This window comes from Miscanthus floridulus, chromosome 2 (assembly GCF_019320115.1).
Source record: "Miscanthus floridulus cultivar M001 chromosome 2, ASM1932011v1, whole genome shotgun sequence".
Classification (NCBI taxonomy): Eukaryota; Viridiplantae; Streptophyta; class Magnoliopsida; order Poales; family Poaceae; genus Miscanthus; species Miscanthus floridulus.
Genome location: NC_089581.1, coordinates 37,171,574 through 37,192,328, shown reverse-complemented (window position 1 = coordinate 37,192,328; position 20,755 = coordinate 37,171,574).

Sequence of the window (20,755 nt, the reverse complement as noted above, 5' to 3'; positions counted from 1 at the left end):
CATTATAATGTTCCACCCTAGGTGCTCAGAAGACAATGTTCGCCGGAAGTATGGCTTCTGAGCCATAGAACAAGAAATATGGAGACACACCGGTGTTGCAACTAGCTTGAGTGCGCAGTCCCCAAACCACAGCTGGGAGCTCTTTGAGCCGTCTGCCCGGTTGCCTTTCCTCTTTCTGATATAGCCTCTTTTTGAGGGCATCAAGGATCATGTCGTTCACCCATTTGACCTGGCCATTGGCTCTAGGATGGGCAACAGAGACGTATTTGATGGAGATGCAATGGTCTTCACAGAAGTCCCAAAAATGATGACCAGTGAATGTAGTTCCGAGGTCAGTGATAATGCTGTTTGGGAGACCGAATCTGTGGATGATATCTTCGAAGAGCTCAGCCGCTTTATTAGCAGTAGCCAAAACAAGTGGTTTATATTCGATCCACTTGGAGAACTTGTCAATGGTGACGTACACATACCGGAAACACCTGGCAATGGCTTTAAAGGCTCGATCATGTCCAGTCCCCAGCATGCAAAAGGCCAAGAAGCTAGGATGGTCTGCAGTTCTTGTGCCGACACGTGTATTTGCTTGGTGAAAAATTGGTATCCTTCATAATGTCGGACGAGGTCTTCTACACCGGTGATGGTCGTAGGCCAGTAAAAACTAGCTCGGAAAGCTTTGCCAACCAGGTTTCTCGAGGCCACATGATTGCTGCAGGAACCAGAGTGAATTTCAAGAAGTAGTTTCACTCCCTCTTCTTTCGTGATGCATTTCTGTAGTATCCCTTCCTTGGCACTTTTCCACATCAAGTTCCCATCTACCAGCACGTAATGCTTGCTTCAACGGATTAGACATTTAGCTTTGGTCTTATCGGTGGGTATATCGGCGCTGGTGAGGTACTTGATGAACTGTTCCCTCTAATCGGCGGCCGGCGAAGGTACTGTAAGTACCAGCTGCTCGGCGGGGGGGGGGGGATTTCTTGAACTTCCTTCTCTTCCTTAATAGACGATGCAAAGAGGTCTTGAATGAAGACCCCAAGTGGAATCATGGCGCGAGAAGAGCCTATCTTAGATTAGTGGTTAGTGAGCTGATTTTGATCTCGTACCACGTGGTGGTACTCGATACCGTAGAACTTCCCTTCGAGTTTCCTGATTTCGGCGCAGTATGCATCCATCTTCTCACTGGAATAGGACTAGTCTTTGTTGAGCTGGTTGATGACCAGCGCGGAGTCTCCGTATACCATGAGGCATTTGACGCCGAGCTTGATGGCTATACAGAGTCCATGGAGACATGCTTCATATTCAGTGGTGTTGTTGGAGGCTAGAAAATGAATTTAGAGAACGTATCAGAGCTTGTCCTTGGTCGGCGTAATGAATAAAATGCCTACACCAGCACTATTGATGTTGAGGGCGCCATCAAAGTACATCACCCAGTGCTCGGGGCAAGTAGCGGGGATGGGCTCTTGGATCTCAGTCCACTCAGCAACAAAGTCAGCGAGTGCCTGTGACTTTATGGTAGGCCTACTTCTAAATTTGATGGAGTAAGTACTGAGCTTGACAGCCCACTTGATGATGCGGTCGTTGGCCTCTTTGTTTTGGAGGATGTCCCCCAGAGGGAACTCGGTGACCACGATGATCTTGTAATACTCGAAGTAATGGCGGAGCTTGCGCGACGTGACCAGAATGGTGTAAAGCAATTTCTAAACTTGAGGATAATGAGTTTTGGACTCATTAAGTACCTTGCTGATGAAGTAGACCAAATGTTGTACCTTATAGGCATGCCTGGCTTCCTCATGCTTGAAGACGATAGCTGTGCTAACGAAACAAGAAGTGGCGGCGATGTAGATCATTTGGGTTTTGTCTAGTCGAGGTGCCATCATGATCAGAGGCTTCATTAGAAACAACTTGAGCTGCTCAAATGCCTATAAGCTTATGTATGTCCTTTATGCAGATTAGTCGTTTCATGCTGGTGATGGTGGAAACCTTGTTGGGGTTGGGCTCGATGCCATGGGCGCTGACGATGTAGCCTAGGAGTATGCCGGATGGAACTCTAAAGATGCACTTTGAAGGGTTCAACTTCCATCTTGTATCGTTTCAGGTTGGTGAACATTTCTTCAAGGTTGGCGATGAGGTTGCCGACGGTCTTGGACTTGATGACCACATTGTCGATGTAAGTTTCGATGTTGTGGCCTATCTGTTAATCGAGGCACATCTAGATGGCCCTTTGGTAGGTTGCCCCGGTGTTCTTGAGTCCGAAGGACATGGTGGTATAGCAATACGCACCAAAAGGTGTGATGAACGATGTTTTGATCTGGTCATCGTCTTTCAGGGATATCTGGTGATAGCCAGAGTAACAGTCAAGGAAGGGGAGTAGTTCACAGCAGGCAGTGGAGTCCACAACCTCGTCTATCCAAGGCAGATAGAAGGGGTCCTTATGGCAGTGTTTGTTAAAATCAGTGTAATCAACGCACATTCCCCACTCTTTATTCTTTTTTTGAACAAGAATAGGGTTTGCTAACTACTCTGGATGATACACTTCTTTAATAAATCCGGCAGCTAGGAGCCATTTTATTTCTACCTAATAGCCTCCTTCTTGTCTGGCGTGAATCATCAGAGTTTCTGCTTGATTGGTTTAGCGGTCGGCGAGACATTTAAGGAGTGCTTGATCTTCTCCCGTGGTACCCCCGGCATGTCTGCAGGTTTCCAAGCAAACACATCAGTGTTGGCACGTAGGAAGGAGATGAGCGTGCTTTCCTATTCGGGGTCAAGGTGAGCCCCAATCTTGATGGTCTTGGAAGGGTCATCGAGGCCGAGGCTGATCTCCTTTGTTTCCTTGGACTTGGCAGAGGCACGTGGAGGCTCCAGCGCTAGGATCTCTAGGTCATCGGTGGGCACCGTCTTGGCGTCGGTGACCACGCTAGCCATCTGGATGGAGAGGTCGGTGGCTTCGGTGAGGGTGAGACTCTCTGTCTCGTAGGCATAGGGGATGGAGAGGTTGGCCCATAGGGCCAGAACTCCTGCAGGCGAAGGCATCTTCAGCACCAGATAGGCATAGTGCGGTATGGCCATGAACTTGGTTAGAGCTGGCCGACCAAGTATGGTGTGGTAGGCGGTGTTGAAGTCAGCGATGTAGAAGTTGATGTGCTCGACATGGTAGTTGCTAGCCATGCCGAACTGTACTAGGAGGGTGATCTCTCCAAGTGGTTTAGATGCCCTACTAGGTACCACACCCCAGAAGGAGGAGTCAGAGGGTGCAAGGTCTCCTATCCCAAGGTCCAGCTGTTTTAGGGTTCCAATGAAGAGGAGGTTCAAAGCACTTCCACTGTCGATGAGTACTTTCCTGAAAAGCACTTTCCTGATGGTTGCATCAAGAACGAGGGGGAAAAGCCCTATGTAAGGGATGTCTGCCCACTGGTCAGCCCTGTTAAAGGTGATGGGGACCTCGGACTAGGGGCAATAGCTGGGGTTGGCGACAGTGTCTTCCGCGTTGACGGCGAGTACCCGGCAGGCGGTGAGCTTCCGATCTCTTCTGCTCTTGGCAGCGGCGAGGCCCTCGAAGATGGTGATGACCACTTTATCATGATCCTTCATCTTGTGCTTGCTGTTCTTGTGGAGGGGGCATGGGCCTTTGAAGATCTTCTTATACTGCTTGTCATAGTTGCGCTTGGCGCGAGGTTCATCAACGGCGGTGATGATGTGGTTTGGTTGGTGGTGGCGATATTGACCAGATTTGGATCCTTCTGGCCAATCACAGCCACTGTCCTGATGGTGACTGCGGTCGTCGTAGTGGTGGTCATTGTGGTATCGGTCGTCGGGTCACTCGTCGCTACGACGACTTGGGCGATGAGTGCCCGCATCCTCATTAAAGCATACTTTGGCCTCTTTGGCGTCGGCATACTGATCGGCGGTTGTAATCATCTTGCCAATCCCTTTTGGTGGCTTGTGATTGAACTTGGTGCGGAGGTCATGGTGATGGAGTGCTCAGATGAAGGCGGTGTTGACCTCAGCTTCCGTTATGATAGGACTAGAATTCCTCATCTCAAAAAACTATCTGATGTAGCTATGGAGGAGCTTGGATGGCTTCTAGTAGATGTGGTTCAGGTCATGCTTGGTGCCCGGCCAAGTACACATAGCCATGTAGTTGTCGATCAAGACCTTCTTCAGCTCTTCCTAGGATCTGATGGAGTCCGGGGAAAGGCTTCTGAACCAGTTCATTGCAGTTGGCGTGAGCATGATAGGAAGATAGTTCGCCATGACACTGGTATGTCCCCTGGCGGCACGCACAACAGTGGCATAAGCTTGTAGCCACTATGTGGGGTTCAACCATTGCTCGTAGGGCTTAACCCCAGTGATTTTGAAACCATAGGGTCACTGGAGTGTTCGGAGTGCCCTTGTGAATGCTCGGGGCCCTTCGGGGTTGTCACCATCGTGATCTGTGGCGTTGTCAACGTTGAGTGGCTGGAGGGCTGAGCCCGGATTACCGAACTCTTGCTCATATTCTTGACGGCGGCATACTTCTTCATGGCAAGAGAAACGGCGCTCGTCGATATGACATCGCGCGTCTCAGAGATTGTTGATTTGCGCTCGAACATCCTAGTCGGCTTCCTAGTCGTGTTGTTGAGGGTAGTCGACGTGGTTGCCCTAGCTCCCCCTAGAGAGGTTGTCCATCATCGTGGTGCTGGTCAGCGAAATGAGTTCGGTTGGGGTGGTGATTAGATCTTGGCGTGGTGGATTGGCGAATCAAGCTCGTCGAGTAGGAAGGTCTCTGATCCTGATAGATCTCATTGACCTGGTAGTGCACCATTTTAAGCATGGCGGTGACCTTGGTGACCTCCGATGTTTGTGGGAGCCGGGCGAGCTCATTGGTGGCCATGGCCAAGTTGGTGCTTGGGGTCTTATAGATGTTGTGGCCATCAACACGGACAAATTCGTCGTCGAGGTTACGTTGGAGTGGGCGTGGTCTTCTTTGCGAGTCGAGCTGATCATTGTGAGCAGCCTCGGCTAGCACAAGGGTAGCCTCATTTGCTTAGTGCTACGCATGGTTGATGTTCTTATTGACGTGAGTAGTGTGGTCCTCCTTGGTTTCCCCATCCTGTGGGGGGGCTGTCGATGCTGACATTGAAAATTCTACCTCCACGGAAGGGAGGGAAAGGAGGTTGTATGGTGGTGGCTTTGGCGATAGTCTCCATAGAGCCCTAGGATTAGGAGTCTAGATGGTTTGGAGGGATGCTTCGGGGCATTGGCCGACGTGTAGCATCCCTTTAAACCATCCTTGAGGAGAATCTGTACTCTGAGTTCTAGGGCTCTGGAGACCGTCGCTGAAACCACCACTGAACTACTACCTCTCCCTCCATTCCATGGCGGCGCAATCTTCAATGTTAGCATCGATAGCCCCCCTCGGAATGGTGAAACTAAGGAGGATCGCGCCACTTGCAAGAACCGAAACATCAACCATGCGTAGCGCCAAGCAAACGAGGTTGTCGTTCTCTTCTTTCGGGCTATCTCGTCTACCGCTGCCCTCTTCCCTTGGATTTTCTCTAACACTAGGGATGGACTCTCTAACGAGATGCTAACGGCTCCCTCTTCTGGCTACGTTGGTGGCTAGGCATCTACTACCTGTAGTCAATCGCCCATCGACATGCTCGAGAAGTACACCACTCTTTCCTATAAATGGATCTTTGCATAAGTGAATCAGTCCACTGCTGGGCAACGATAGAAGATAAAAAGCATCAGGAATATACAATTGAGATATTTACCTGAGGAGGTAGATTTTTGTAGTGAAAGGGTCTTGTCTGCCCTGGCAAGTTGAACGAGGCAAATGGAGCGAACAACTCTGTAGCCCACTCTTGCACTACGTCCCTCGATAGCATCTCCGTCCTCTCCTAGGTACCATCGGTCTCCCCCATGAAATCAAAGGCTACATGAGCCCTCTCCTTGCAGGGCTAGATGCGGCGCACTATAAAGCTCACTGCTACCAATCCATCATTGGTCTTCATGCCCTTTATTAAGCTAAGGAGCTCCCTCACTTGCTCCATATTATCGCTGCTTGGCATCTCCGACCAGCTCTTCTAGCTCTCCGGGATGTGGTCGGCATCACAGCAGATGGTAGGGTGGCTCTACTTCATATAGAACCACCTAGCGTTCCACCCCTTCAGCGATATGTTCAGCGGCATAGTAAGATACTCACCCACCATTCCATCATGCAGGTGAAGGTACACTCTGCCGACCACCTTGGAACCACAACCACCTCTTTTCTTTAGCTAGAACAGGTGACAGAATAGGTTGAAGTGGGGAAGGATTCCAAGATATGCCTCATAGAAATGGATAAAGATTGAGAGGTGCAAAATGGTGTTTGGGTGGAGATTGCACAGGCTAACCACCCAGAACTCCAACAGATCCCTCATGAATGGATGAACTAGAAATCCCAACACACGCCAGAAATAATCCTCAAATACCACTGCTTCATCAGTATGAGGCATTGGGAAGGGCTCACCAAGGCCTAGCCGCCATCCGACGGTAACACGGTCAGGAAGAACGCCCGCTTCCACCAATCTATTGAGCTCCATCTCTCCCGTGCGCGACGGCACCCACTCTTCATCACGACTAGCTTCAGCACTTGCCTTCTTGGGGCTCGTCTTCTTCGGCTTCATAGCTCCCTTCTTTGGCGCCATCTCTTAGATCTGGTCATGGTTTGGCGGTGGAAGCAAGTGTAGATGTGAATCTAGAAATGCCAGGGCTGAGGAGGAAGATGAAATGGCAAAGTGGCAAAGGTGGGAGCGCGAGGTGCGGCGACGCAGTTATAAACCACTTCTCCCACCCTTTCGCATTCGAGGGTTTTTGGAAAACTGCTCCCTTGGTTTGCGCCTCTCCGAATTCTCCGCAATAGCAAGGTGGGACGCTACTTGGGCTTTCGCGCAACTACAGCCCATATCGCCGATTTATCTCTATAATTTGTTATGGCTCACCGAATATTCACCGACTTCTCGGCCAACCGTTATGGCTCAGTAATCACTACTGTACAGCTATTACTCTGGTATTTTCTCCGTGATTTGTTTTCTCCAAGATTTCCTCTTGTGGCGAGGGGACTGCGTCATCATTACATCTCAGTTGCTCAGCGCGTTGGGGATTTTTCTTTAGTTGACTGTTGTTTCTGACCCTGGCACCATGTGATCACGTCACCTACTATCAGGCTCGAGGACTAAATGGGCACACTTCACCTTGCGATGAATGTGTTTTTTTCTCATTTTGGGCTATACCCGAGGACTGGTTGCCTGCTCGGCTGGACTTTTACTATTCTTCTACTTTGGACCCTGGCACCACATGACTATGTCATCTACTGTTAGGCTCGAGGACTAAGTGGGCACACTTCACCTTGCGGTGAATGTGTTTGCTTTAATCTGGAAGACTCCATGCCTCTTGAAGCTGAAGACTATCTCCCTTTCTCGTGGTCAGACACTAAGTGGGCAAACTTGGTCCACTACGAAGAAATTTTTTATTCTAAACTTGAGCTTCTTACACCCTTATGGCAAGCCATACTTGGGTCACACTGCTCATCGATGACTCACACTGCTCGGCGATGGTTCACGCTGCTCGGTGATGGTTTACGCTGCTTGGCAACTGCTCACAGCTGCTTGGCAACTCATCACCGTGGTCGGACCATGAGTTTGACTGCTCAGCTCTAATCGCACCTGCTCAGACAAGCTCAAGATGGTGTTGCACAACGGGTACAAGGCGCTTGGGGACAAGCTGTGGAGGGGTATGACCTCGGATACCCACGGCAGACCACATGGGCTGCCCCCACAGGGGTGGCCCAGCCCACAAGATGAAGCCTTACGGGGCACAACTCTGCTCGGCGCCTCCTACAAGATACCGGGAAGATATCCTGAAGATACTACGAGATCTGCTAGGATACGTATGATCCCATGATTCCAATAATCTATTATTACTTTCTGGCTATCTCTCAGATCAAACCGACTTGTAACCCTGCCCCCTGGGACTATATAAGGCAGGCAGGGACCCCCTCCAAACTCACGCAATATCATACGAGATCCAATACGATCTAACAGAACACAGGAGTAGGGTATTACGTCAAACTGATGGCCTGAACCTATCTAACTCGTGTGTCTCTGTTGCCTTCTTGTTCTTGATTACATGGCTCTCTGCCAATCAATCTACCTTCATGGGATACCCCTTCGAGGACTACCGATGATATTCTGTCAATAATATCTTACCCAGGCAAGCCTCGGTGTATAACCCCTACTTTTCTGCACTTTAAATTATATTTATGCATTAAGTTTTAAGGAGTTGGATGAAACTCACTTGCATATATAAACCTTTATCCCATGAGTCTTACTAGTATGACCGGATCATGTAGATTGCTATGCTATAGGACTCCGGTAGAAGTCAAGTGATTGCCTGTCACTCGCAAGAGATAGGAAATATATTACTATATTATTATCACTTGGAAAATATAAAATGGTGGAAAGGAAAATGGTGACCGGGCAGGGATATGGTTTGGGTATTGGTGGGTGTAAGAGGTTGTGTCCTGTAGCCAACGGGACATAGCTTGGTTACACTGCTTTCCCTATCTGTGTCGGTTAAGGACCGGTTGTTGCATAAGGCTCTAGGCAAGTCACAGACTTATTATCCTGAGCACATACTTGGGTATGGGCGCTTGGAAGACTTGTTACTCTCTTGTCATGGGTTCTGGCTCTTTGTGGACCGACTGTCATGGTGGTTTTTGGGTTAGGAGGTCCTTGCACCGCACTAAGTCCGGGACTCAGGGGCGGGGGCTTGGAGTCCCAGTTTGGACGGGGACCTAGACCCCATGACAGGAGGATGATGGGTTGATCCTACTTGTGCCTAGGGTACAAGTGGGGCGTGTGTTTTCAGGGTACCTAGCTAGGGGCATTGACTCGCAAATCGCCGGGCAATCCGGTATGTCTTGTCTACGGTCTAGCACCGTAGTAAGAACTTAAAGATTAAAGATGGAAAAATGAAATTCTGATTTCTTACCACCGCTTGAAAGTAGTACATGTGCTTACATATAATGGTTAAATAATAAACTAATGCGGATGTTAATAAAAATCGAATATAAGGACGCACGCTTAGTAATGCTTCCTGTAGATGCAATAAACCCATAAGTCAGATAGCCTTGCATATCCTTGGAGTCTTTTCTTTCCTCCTATCGGGTAAGTCTTGCAGAGTACAATTGAGTACTTAGGGTTTTATTTCCCCTGTTATAGGTAACAGGTGGAGGCTAGAGCTGACCTTTGTATGTGGATTCCTCCTGGTGGGCTCAGAGAGGATTTCCTTTATACTATGATCATAGTTTTTATTTATAACTCTTACTAAATGTTTTTATAAACAAAAGTTTATAATCTATTGTCATAATTTACATATCAATGCTTCATCATGTCATGATTAGATAAGTATTTCCGCTGTAACACTGATCACATGTTTATATTCCGCTGTTAAATTAAATTGTTTACAACTCTGATAATATGATTATATTCCATTGTTATAACAATAAATATTATACTATGATGTTGTATTAAAAGTCATGTAAGAAATGGTTAAGAATGATGTAAGCTTTATTCTCTCATTTGTGATCTTGGTGAAAAAATGTGGATTTTTGGGTTCTCCCTTGAGGTGTGCCCGATGGCACCACGTAATTTGGTGTTCTCCTTCGAGTGCTTAGTGTCTAATGGAAGATGAACACTCCTGGGAGGCATTAGATGGTTCTGCCACAGGTGGTATCAGAGCATAAATGAGGAAATAAAGCTTCTAAAACCTTTTCTAAACTAAAATTTGACAACCTATTTTTGCAAAAAGTTAGGGCATTCAACTACGAAGTTATATAAGTAGCCCTAATACTATGGTTATGTATCCAGGATAGATGGCACTCTGCTGACTTAGGTAGGCTTAATCAATTTTTTCTACAGGTACACTGACCCCGAGCATAGTCCGATAGTATCGACTAGCTACAGGGAGAGAATGATGTGCCAAAAATCTAAGAACGGTTCCCCTGTATGTTGGAGATAGTGGAAGGACATATAGGATGTGCATTCATGCATATCCTATTTGTGCATTGTAGCGCTCCTATTACTTGCAGACACGCCATCCATAGATGTCACGCGTGTTGTATTATGCACGACTGACTTGTTCCTGTTCTAGATTTATTTCTGAACTGTGGCTTCGTGCTCCGCGTTCACCCGTGGTTCACGCCGGTCGTGGCCCATGTCTTCCCGTACCCCTTTTCTACGCTCTTGTTGGGCCCTTGCCAGCAGTCATACTAGTCAGTAATGGCCTCAGACATCGCTCGCCTTGAACGCGTGAAATTTTGGTCAATTCGTTCATAGTGACCCCGCGTAGGAACCTTGGTGGACTGTGCTAGGGCCACTGCCCGATCTGTCTTTATAAGTAGAGCCTAGCTTAGCCATTGGTACCACCGCTCGATGCACTTTAGCTAGTCTAGCTTTTCTTTTGAGCAAGCTTTTCGCTCAGCCTTCCTCACAACCACCGCCAGGAATGGCAGGAGCCTAGGTTAGTAGCTACTGCCTGAACATTAAGGGTTTTTCTAGAATCCTACATGCCACCCTACAAAAGCTCAGAGTCAAAGATAGTCTCGAGTATGAGGGCCATGAGTATGAGGATCATGGCACCGAGCGGTGTGAGGTTACCGTCTACATCGAGAAGAGTGAAGAGTTCCCCGACCTCACTGAACCCTGGAGTGTGACCGCAATCGATTTTCGCTTCATCAACACCTACCATGTTGTGGCTCATAAAGCCTTGTGGTACCTCGGCTAGATATATGAAGAGCCCATTGCCCATACCACCATGAGGTTCTTTCCACCTTTGGACAAGAATCAGCGGGCATGGAGGGCTCGCATGGAGGCTTTACAAGGGCGGGATGCACAAGAAGATAGTCCTACAGTGGTGCAGTTGACCATGTACCTACTTGCTCTAGATGAGCAGTATGATCGGCAAGCCTTGGAGATGAGGAAGTGTCTCCATCGAGCCGAGGAAGCCAAGATCTTCACCCGGATGCTCTAGGTGCAACTTGCCGAAGCACATGCCAGTGCGGTAGCTGCTGAGAGCCGGGAGACTGCCATGTCGGAAGCTCTGAAGGAGGCTGAAGACTAGCATGTTCATCAGCTGGGTGAGGCCTATCTTGTCACCAAGGCCAAGCAGAGGACGCTGGTTGCGGAACGGTAGGATCCCTTGATCGTGGAGGGAATCCCTGTCCACCTGCCAAAAAGAATGAGAACCAGTGTTGTAATGCCGCCAGCACCTCCACCCTCAGAAAGTGTCAAAAGTAGAACCCTTGGTTCCTCTCACTCAGCCAGCACCAAGAGAAGAGGCAGATCCATAGCCAGGGTGGTGGAAGAATCCACCGACCCTAGGAATGAAGATACGTGGTCTAGAGTAGCTTAGTTGAGTTGGAATGTTGTACCCATAGTATAGTGTTCTTCGTCACTGTCCTCTGGTATTGTACTCTTGCCATTGTTGTCGTCCATAGTTGTTGAGATCGTCCGACCGTAGGGAATGATGTGTCGTGAATGGGAGACTAGATGCCTGTATGATGTACCCATATAAGAACGTTGGAATATGCATTTTATTTATTTTGTTGTGTTTATTGCGTTCATCTACCTTAAGTTTCGCTAGACATGCTTAAAGTTTTTGAGGGCGATGATAGGTGGGTTACAAGAGAAGTTGCCATTCAGATATCAGCAAACCAGTCATGATTGGAGAACGTTGGACACTGTATCGACTAATTGTGGATGTCCCAGCAGAGCACTTGAATCTCTTTAAATCAAATCTGTTGTTGGATTTAAATTGCTTGTCCCATGTTATGAAGGGAACCCTTATTGTTTGAATCTTCCCTTGCAATACTCCTCTTATTCTGTGGTCTATGACCCCACCGCCTTCATGGCGTGTAAGTTGGTAGTAGTTGCCTGGTTAATAGCTTATGGTGCCATGACGAAACTGAGGGCTCCCTGTGGAACAGCTACCACATGGTGATGCTGCTTGGCACGCGCTGGTATCGAGGTTGTTGACCAAGTACCTTTACCAAGTCACACCACCATACGGCTTTTGCTACAAAATATTCTCCTTGGAAATATTCAGGTGTTTAAACGGGAAATTCATAACGGGTTGATGAAATAGTGTTCTCTCAAGGAAAACAAGAGGAGGTGGTTTTGGAGGAAGAACGTGTGACATGCTCTTAGTTTACAGGAAAGATGGATGTGGCCAAGGAAGGGAAAGAAAAGGAGAGTAATAAGAAAAGTTAGTCGTGGATAGTCGGGAGTGATTGTAAAAGCCTGAGTGGATGTCATGTCCTAAGCCCTATGTCTAGTTGACCACACTACGCATGCTGGGTTATTGCGCTGCATGCCCTATGAACGTCATCTGTGTCGGGTCCTTTAGCCCCCTGTTCTCACGTGGCCGTGGCAATGTGCCGCACTCGCCATCCTTGTGCACTATGTGCCTTTCTTTTTTTCCCTGGCATCCGGTCGGCTCTCGACCCCCACGCCTTGTCCCCATACCAGACCCCCCTCTTCCCCCTCCCTTCTTTCTTCTTTTGGGGACACGGTCGTCCGCATGCCTGCCTCGTCGAGCAGACCCCTCTCCTCTCCTCTCCATTATCCTCTGCCTGCTCGCGCAGGGAGCACGCCATGGCTGACTTTTTCCCCACAGCATGAACCATCTGTGTATCTCATTCATGCCACCTCTACTTCCAGTGTGTGGCACCCCACCTCCGTTCGCCACTATAAGATACCCTTGGTCATTGCTCTTCTTCTTCATCCCCATTCCCCTCGCATTTATAGTAGAGCTAAGAAATCCAGTCATCATTCGTGGAACTAGGCTTGGCAGTCTGAGGTGATGGTAATCTGAGAGGAAGAAGTGATCTAGTTGTCAAAAAAGTTCAAGTCTACCGTTGGTTAGTCGATCTTAGGGTTCACGATGTTTGATTTCTCAGTCGACTATTTTTGGATCTGTTGGTCATACGCCATGTTTTGGATACTCATTATCTTGTTGCTTCTCCATTGTCCTCGTCTATCTCGATTTCTGGATTAAGTCTCGGTTGTATTAGGTTGCTCTTAACCATGTATCCCTAAATCGCTGTGTGGTTTAGCATTCAAAGTCGTGTAATCTTTTGTGTAATCCCTGATCTACGGAATGTAATCGTGTTTCCCCTCTTCTGGTTCTTGCTTCGAATCTTGTGATGAGATTCTTTTTAAGGAGGGTTGGTTGTAACACCTCTGGTGTTACGAGCTTTCTTAGCACCGAGGTTTAGGCCTAAGAGGATTTACCGAAACAATTTTCTCGGATTTTAAAATTTTAACTTATGTTTAAAAATATCCGATAACGATTCTAGCAAATAAAAGGGCGAATGGCTTGTTTATTTGATTAAGCATGAAAACCATTTTTATAAGCAAAATAAAATATAGTTTGTATTTAGTACTTGAACAAATTGGGAGCGCAAGTTTAATAGAGGAAAATGCAACTCCTGTTTTGGTAAGTAAAAGTTATTCAATAGTATATACATATGATAGCTCAAAAATCAATTTTAGAATTTAAAGACTAGCTTTTTGCGTCAACGGTAAAAATTAGAAATTATATTTTAAAGCGTTGTTGTGGTGATTTGTTTTGTGCAAAAATAATTACTTAACACCCTAATATTTTGTTCTATGGCTGGGTATGGAGTAGGAGCTGTCGTGTGAAATGTTTAGTGATGGCAGTCGATAGGATTTAGATCTTTTGGAGTGCTGATGACGTATTGTTGTTCACATCCGCGTCACACGCATAGGCAGGTAGCCAGCAGAGCCACGCGACGCCCATGCATTCAGCTGCTGTATTTGCCTCGTTGTCATCTAGTCGTTTCGTAAATTCAAGTGATTGGTGTGATAGCACATAGTAGACGAGCGGTAGCGCAGCAGCTCTGTAGGCTTCATTTACTTTTCTAGGCGTGGCGTACAATGTACTTGTTGCATGGAAATTATTCACCGTCATGTCTCACGTCGTGGCTTTGCATTGCTCTGCACCCCGACATGTCCGTTTGTCTACGCCCCTGTCTTCTCTTCATCGCTTGCGTCACGTCCGCATTTTAATGGGAGCACATGGTGGCTCTATCATGCCCATGCCCCCACCGCTCCCACTTCTTACGTTGCTTCTTGTGCATGCTATGACCGAGCTGCTATCCTCGTCTCTGCTCTCTCTCACTCTCTCGGTCGCTGCCTCTGTTGCCTGCTTTGCTTGTCCCTGTCTACTTCTATCTCTGATTTGCTCTTTCGAGCCGAGCAACCGACGTGCCTGCGCCAGCACGTGTGCCTCTGTTGCTTAGTCACATCGCGCCAAGACACAGCCAGGCCGGGTCACCTCTGTGTCATCCTCCTTGTGAGTGCGCCCGAGCCTTGGAGCACTGCCGCTGTGGCCACGTAGTCCGTCATTTTCCCTTTTCCCTTCACGTGTGCGCACGTGGCTCTACCTCGCCTACTCTCCTCCACACGCAGCGGCGCCCCTCCTTCTTCCTTCCCTGCTACCGAGCCCCCAGCCCATGCTGGTCCACTGCCCTGCAGCACGCGCCTTGGCCGCGCCTGCCGTGCCCTGCGCCCTTTGTGTGGGCGGGCAAGCGTGCATGAGTTCCCATGCCCTCGCTAGACCATAGCCCTAGCTCTGGCTCGCCCTTCCCGCTCTCTCTCGGCTTGCCTACTCCGCCTGGTCATCGTCGTTGCGTCTCCCTTCCACCGTCATTTCCCGCTTCGGTTGCCGACCACCGCGCACGCATGAGTGCGCAACGCGCCCCTCGGCCTCGCGCTGAACCCGTTGCTCTGGGCGACCTCCTATTGGCTCTGTGGCCGCTCCTATCGCCAGCCATCGCACGCGCAGTGCACCGAGTCCCACGCCGGACCACGGTCACCGTCGTCACCGCGTGCGAGAGCACACCATGTCGCCCGGTGTTGAGGAGCTTGTTGCGCCGTGGCCGCCACTGCCAGGACGCGCACTCCTCCCCGCACGCGTGTCACCGTTGCGCCGACACCACGCCTAGATGTGCCATTCCCATCGCCGATCGGTGCTCCATGTTTGTGCTATGCTTTTGAGGATGAAGAGGAGGGTAAGAAATGAAGTAGAAATTTTATACAGGGTTCTTATCGCAAAATACGTGACTCATACAAATAGTACATGTTGGACTGTGGGTTAATTTCGAGAAATCGTAGGGTCCTTTTTGCATAAATCACTAGGCCGGTTTGGGGCAGGTCGTGCGTGCGCTGGTTTGCTGGACTGCTTGCGTCCACGCGTTGGGCCGGCTGGTCTGCTCTCGCGGGCTAGACTCCCCACTAGGCCATGTGTCGTTCCTGCGCCTGGGCCGGCCAATGGCCGCCGCGGCTGGGCCGCTCATGCTGCGCGCGCACCCCGCCCTGCTTAGGCTGCTTGCTCGCTGGACCAAGCCGAGCTGGGCTGCTTCGGGCCGAAGGAGCTTTAGTTTTTTTTAGTGTTTTGTAATTTTAATAACCGGCTGAATGCTTGGAAATTCGTAATAAATAGTAGAAAAATCATAAAAATGTCAAACCAGTTTTGTTGAGTTTCTAAAATCATAATCTACTTAATAGTATATTTTGTTCGCATAGGTTCGATATGTTTTTAAGTTTGCTCTAATTATTTTAAAATATTTAATATTGTTAAAATGTGAACTTGTATGAATTTCCGTAATAAATTGGTGATAGTGTTGACTCTAAAAATTTTATAGTAAATTACTAATATTATTAGCTGCTCAATGTAATTTTGTAGCTCTAAAATAATTAGTTTGCTAGATAGACAATGATGCCCTATTTTGAGTAAAGATTAAATCGATAGGATAAAATAAAGAAACAATTTGGGTTTCTATAACTAAAACATTTGTTGGAAGATAACGCCTTATTCGACAACATGGATATGTTAGCCTAAGTACGATTGTCGTTAGAACTAGCTCGTTAACTTGAGAGGCATAAATCATATATTACGAGTCGCAATTGCAGTGATTAATTACGTCTTTGCATTGCATCGCATTGCATATCATAATAGGAACGTCGATGGATCGTGGAGTCATCGGGAGTTGCTGGAGAAATGGTGCTTTTGGAGATCGTGTCGCCATGATGGAAAGCTAACTTCTGATTATATCTTACCCAGGCAAGTCCCGGTGTATAACCCCTACTTTTCTGCACTTTAAATTATATTTGTGCATTAAATTTTAAGGAGTTGAATGAAACCCACTTGGATATATAAACCTTTATCCCATGAGTCTTACTAGTATGATAGGATCATGTAAATTGCTATGCTACAGGACTCCGGTAGAAGTCGAGTGATTGCCTATCACTCGCGAGGGATAGGAAATATATTACTGTATTATTATCACTTGGAAAATATAAAATGGTGGAAAGGAAAATGGTGACCGAGCAGGGATATGGTTTAGCTATTGGTGGGTGTAAGAGGTTGTGTCCTGCGGCCAACGGGACATAGTTTGGTTATACTGCTTTCCCTGTCTGTGTCGGTTAAGGACCAGCCGTTGCATAAGGCTCTAGGCAAGTCACAGACTTATTATCCTGAGCATATACTTATGTATGAGCACTTGGAAGACTTGTTACTCTCTTGTCATAGGTTTCGGCTCTTTCTGGATCGATTGTCATGGTGGTTTTTAGGATAGGAGGTCCTTGCACCGCACTGAGTCCGAGACTCAGGGGCGGGGGCTTGGAGTCCCAGTTTGGATGGGGACCTAGACCACGTGATAGGAGGGTGACGGGTTGATCCTGCTTGTGCCTGGGGTATAAGTGGGGCGTGTGTTTTTGAGGTACCCAGCTGGGGGCATTGATTCATGAATCGTCGGGCAATCCGGTATGGCTTATCTGCAGTTTATCACCGTAGTAAGAACTGAAAGATGGAAGATAGAAAAAGAAAATTCTAATTGCTTACCACCGCTTGAAAGTAGTACAGTTTCTTACATAGAATAGTTAGATAATGAACTAATGCAGCTGTTAATAAAAATCGAATATAATGACGCACGCGTAGTAATGCTTTCTGCAGATGCAATAAACCCACAATTGAGTACTCAGGGTTTTATTTCCCCCTGTTGTAGGTGACAGGTGGAGGCTAGAGCTGACCTTTATGTGTGGATTCCTCCTGGTAGGCTCAGAGAGGATTTCCTTTACGCTGCGATCATAGTTTTTATTTATAACTCTTACTAAATGTTTTTATAAACAAAAGTTTATAATCTGTTGTCATAATTTACATATCAATGCTTCATCATGTCATGATTTGATAAGTATTTCCGCTGTAACACTGATCACATGTTTATATTCCGCTATTAAATTAAATTGTTTATAACTATGATAATATGATTACATTCCGTTGTTATAACAATTAATATTATACTCTGATGTTGTATTAAAAGTGATGTAAGAAATGGTTAAGAATGATGTAAGCTTTATTCTCTCATTTGTGATCCTGATGGAAAAATGTGGATTTTTGGGTTCTCCCTTGGGATGTGCCCGACGGGACCATGTAATTTGGTGTTCTCCTTCGAGTGCTTAGTGTCTAATAGAAGACGAGCACTCCTGGGATGCATTAGATTAGGCGGTTCTACCACAGGGCCACCCCTGAGGGCGTGGTCCATGTGGTCTACCATAGGTATCCGGGGTCGTACCCCCCACATGGACTGTTGCTCTCTCTATGGCCTACTCTATTATAGGGATATGTCTGTTTGCGACATGTGTTGCTTGTTCGTGTGTGCTTGTCATTTGTCTACCAAATGATGTTGTAGTAATGATACATGTTGCAGTGATACCTTCTTTTCTATACTGCTTCTTGACGTCGTGCAGTGTATGATGTCATGGCTGGTCCTTTTTTTAGGCGTGCCAAAATTATAGGTGGGTAACAAACATTTCAGCGGCATAGTTCAGATTCAGTAAATAAGTCCCTTCTTTTATTGTAAATGGAGGAGAAGAGAGCTCCCCACCATAAAATGAACCAAGCTAAAGTGAACCAAACTATAACTGCAGGCATGAAAATACAGTTTTTAAAATTTGATACACTCATTTTCCTGGCATGAGTAATTTCAAAGTACTTTCATTCAGAGATCTGACCGCAAACTCAAGTTCGTTGTAGATTAGAATTTATGCTTTCTTGCTACACATTTTTTCTTTTCGATTGCTGCTGCTCCCTGCCCCCACACACTTAGATAAGGGCATCCCCAACAAGGGTGCAAAACGCTAGCAAATAATATATTTTAGTCTAGGTGGAGGAAAGAGAATGCAAAATTCACAGTCGCCAGCGAGATGTCAAGCGCTATGCTCGCACGGAGCCCAAGTAACTCATAGTCTATGAACTTGTGGCCCTCCCTTTCTTTTACTATATGCAGCAAGCATTTTCTACTTTGTTTACTCTCTCTCTCTCTCTCTCTTCCACGTTGCTGGCGATTTGCATCGCTCTGTTGGGGACGCCCTAAGTTGAAACTTGAAAGTCATTGACCTTACATGTGTATCTGAATTTCCGTGGTTGCTCCCTAGCTGTGGTCACCAATAATTCAATTAGTTATGTGAAAGCTCTTTTGCTTGGCATAGATTTCTGACCTAGTGAAGGGCGGGCCTGGTGCAAGCGGTAGAGTCTTATCGCCTGTGACCGGAAGGTCCCGGGTTCGAGTTGCGGTCTCCTTGTATTGCACAGGCGAGGGTAAGGCTTGCCACTAACACCCTTCCCCAGATCCTGCACAGAGCGGGAGCTCTCTACACTGGGTACGCCCAGGGGCGGATCCAACGGTGGGGCGGGGGGGGGCTCGAGCCCCCCCCTACCCATACCGGAGCAGTGGAACCCTTGTGGAGCCCCTATGAATTTTTAGGCAAAGTTCTATAGTGTAGGGGGGCTGAGACTTAAGATCGAGCAGCAGTGTTGTTCAACCCCCCCTGAAAATTTCCTGGATCCGCCGCTGGGTACGCCATAGATTTCTGACCCAGTGTAACAATTAGCTGGTAGACAATATATGCAATTGCCTCTTTTGAATAGGTCATGTTTGACATCTCATGTTTATAATTTTTGGTGAAATTCGAGTGCACACGTAAAAAAGAAAAAACTCCATGTTTTTGTCTAGATAGCCATGTGAGCATCATTTGGAGCTTTATATTTATTAGTCTAAAACTTGTTGACCTTACATGTGTACCTGATTTTCTTGGTCCCTCTAAACATAATAACTCTTTACCTCTCCTGTTTGCAGTGCGATCGAAGAGAACTAATCATCGAAGGAAGGTCACAGTGCTTTTGCCTCTACCGGTTGCAGTGGAGTGATGATTTACATGTATCTGAATCCTCATTTACAATTGAAGTTCAGTACTCTTTTAGTTTGCCTATAGCATTATATTTCTACTCTAATTGTTGCGGTATATTTGGATGGGCATTCTAAGCTACCGGCTATAGTGTTCGGTATGGTTATGAATTTTGATCTTGAACTGTAATTGATGCGCATGTAATGTATGACAGGATAGAACTATAATGGCTACTCTATGGCTGAATAGAACCATGATGGCTGATGTGTGCTATGTATCGTATGATATCTCTTTGCTCTTGTGCCACGGCCCACGGCAATAATGAATATGTGCTTACTATCTTTACTGTGTCCATTGATAATATATTGTTTTTTTTCTCAAATCATTGTAGGGCGCCGGAAGGGCGTCTGATGTTCTAGTCTGCTACACCCCAGCCTCCTTTTCTTCAGCCTTTTTCCCTGCCACCACACCCTCCCTCTCCATGTGATGCCTCTGATATCGGTCGTACAATTGCTCCCTAAGACCATGTTAATTTAGTCACCTGCACATCAGCTCACATTACCAAAATAAGATGGCAATTATGCCTTAACATGGGGTCTGATTACTCCCTTACATGCAAGACAGTATGACACCACTCTCTGCCTGGTCTCAGCAAATGATTGCAGTTACTCTGCCCACTTCCCAAAACACCAGTCTTTTAACAGAAGTACTGCTATCACAGAGCCACAGTGCTAGCTGATCAGTCTCCATTAAGCTGGGAGAACAAAAAAGACATCCAAATGCATATGCAGGAAACCCTAAGCAAATCAAGCTTCATGGCTTTTTAATCTCCCACATGCATTTGCTGGTGAGCAGATAGAGCATGTTCGCTCGTTGGTTTCAGCTAGCCCAAACTAGTCAGTCAATAGTGTTTTTCTTTCACACTAAACCAGCACCAGTCAGTCCAAACCAGCTTAAAAACCAACCAGCGAACAGGAGCCACGAAGGAGAAAGAAAAAGGCAGTCAAATTCAATAGGCCCCCACGTGATCCGGGTCAAAAATGCCCACAGAAAGGGGAGAGCGAGAGAGAGATGTGAGGATGAAAAGGCAGTGCATAGAGCCAAATAGATGCCACTTTTCTCCTTGGTCCTTGCGATCTCAGTCAGTCTGTTCGCTAGTTGGTTTCTGGAACTGATAAGTCCAACTGATGCTCTGATTTATTGTAAGAGAAAAACATTATACCATGACTAATAAGCTCGGGCTGAAATCGGTAAGGGAACAGACTGAATATGTCATGTGATTCTACAGTCTACTATACAACCATGAAGTAGAAGTAGTTATCGGTGGTACCTCACCCTCATCACCTCATGCATGCAAGCTCGATGCAATCCTCATCATAGACATATAGCTTAGCTTCCACCGAAATGGCACCACTTAAGCTAGCTAGGAGCTAATAACAATGGCCACCTAGCTAGCTAGCCTAGGAGCTCCG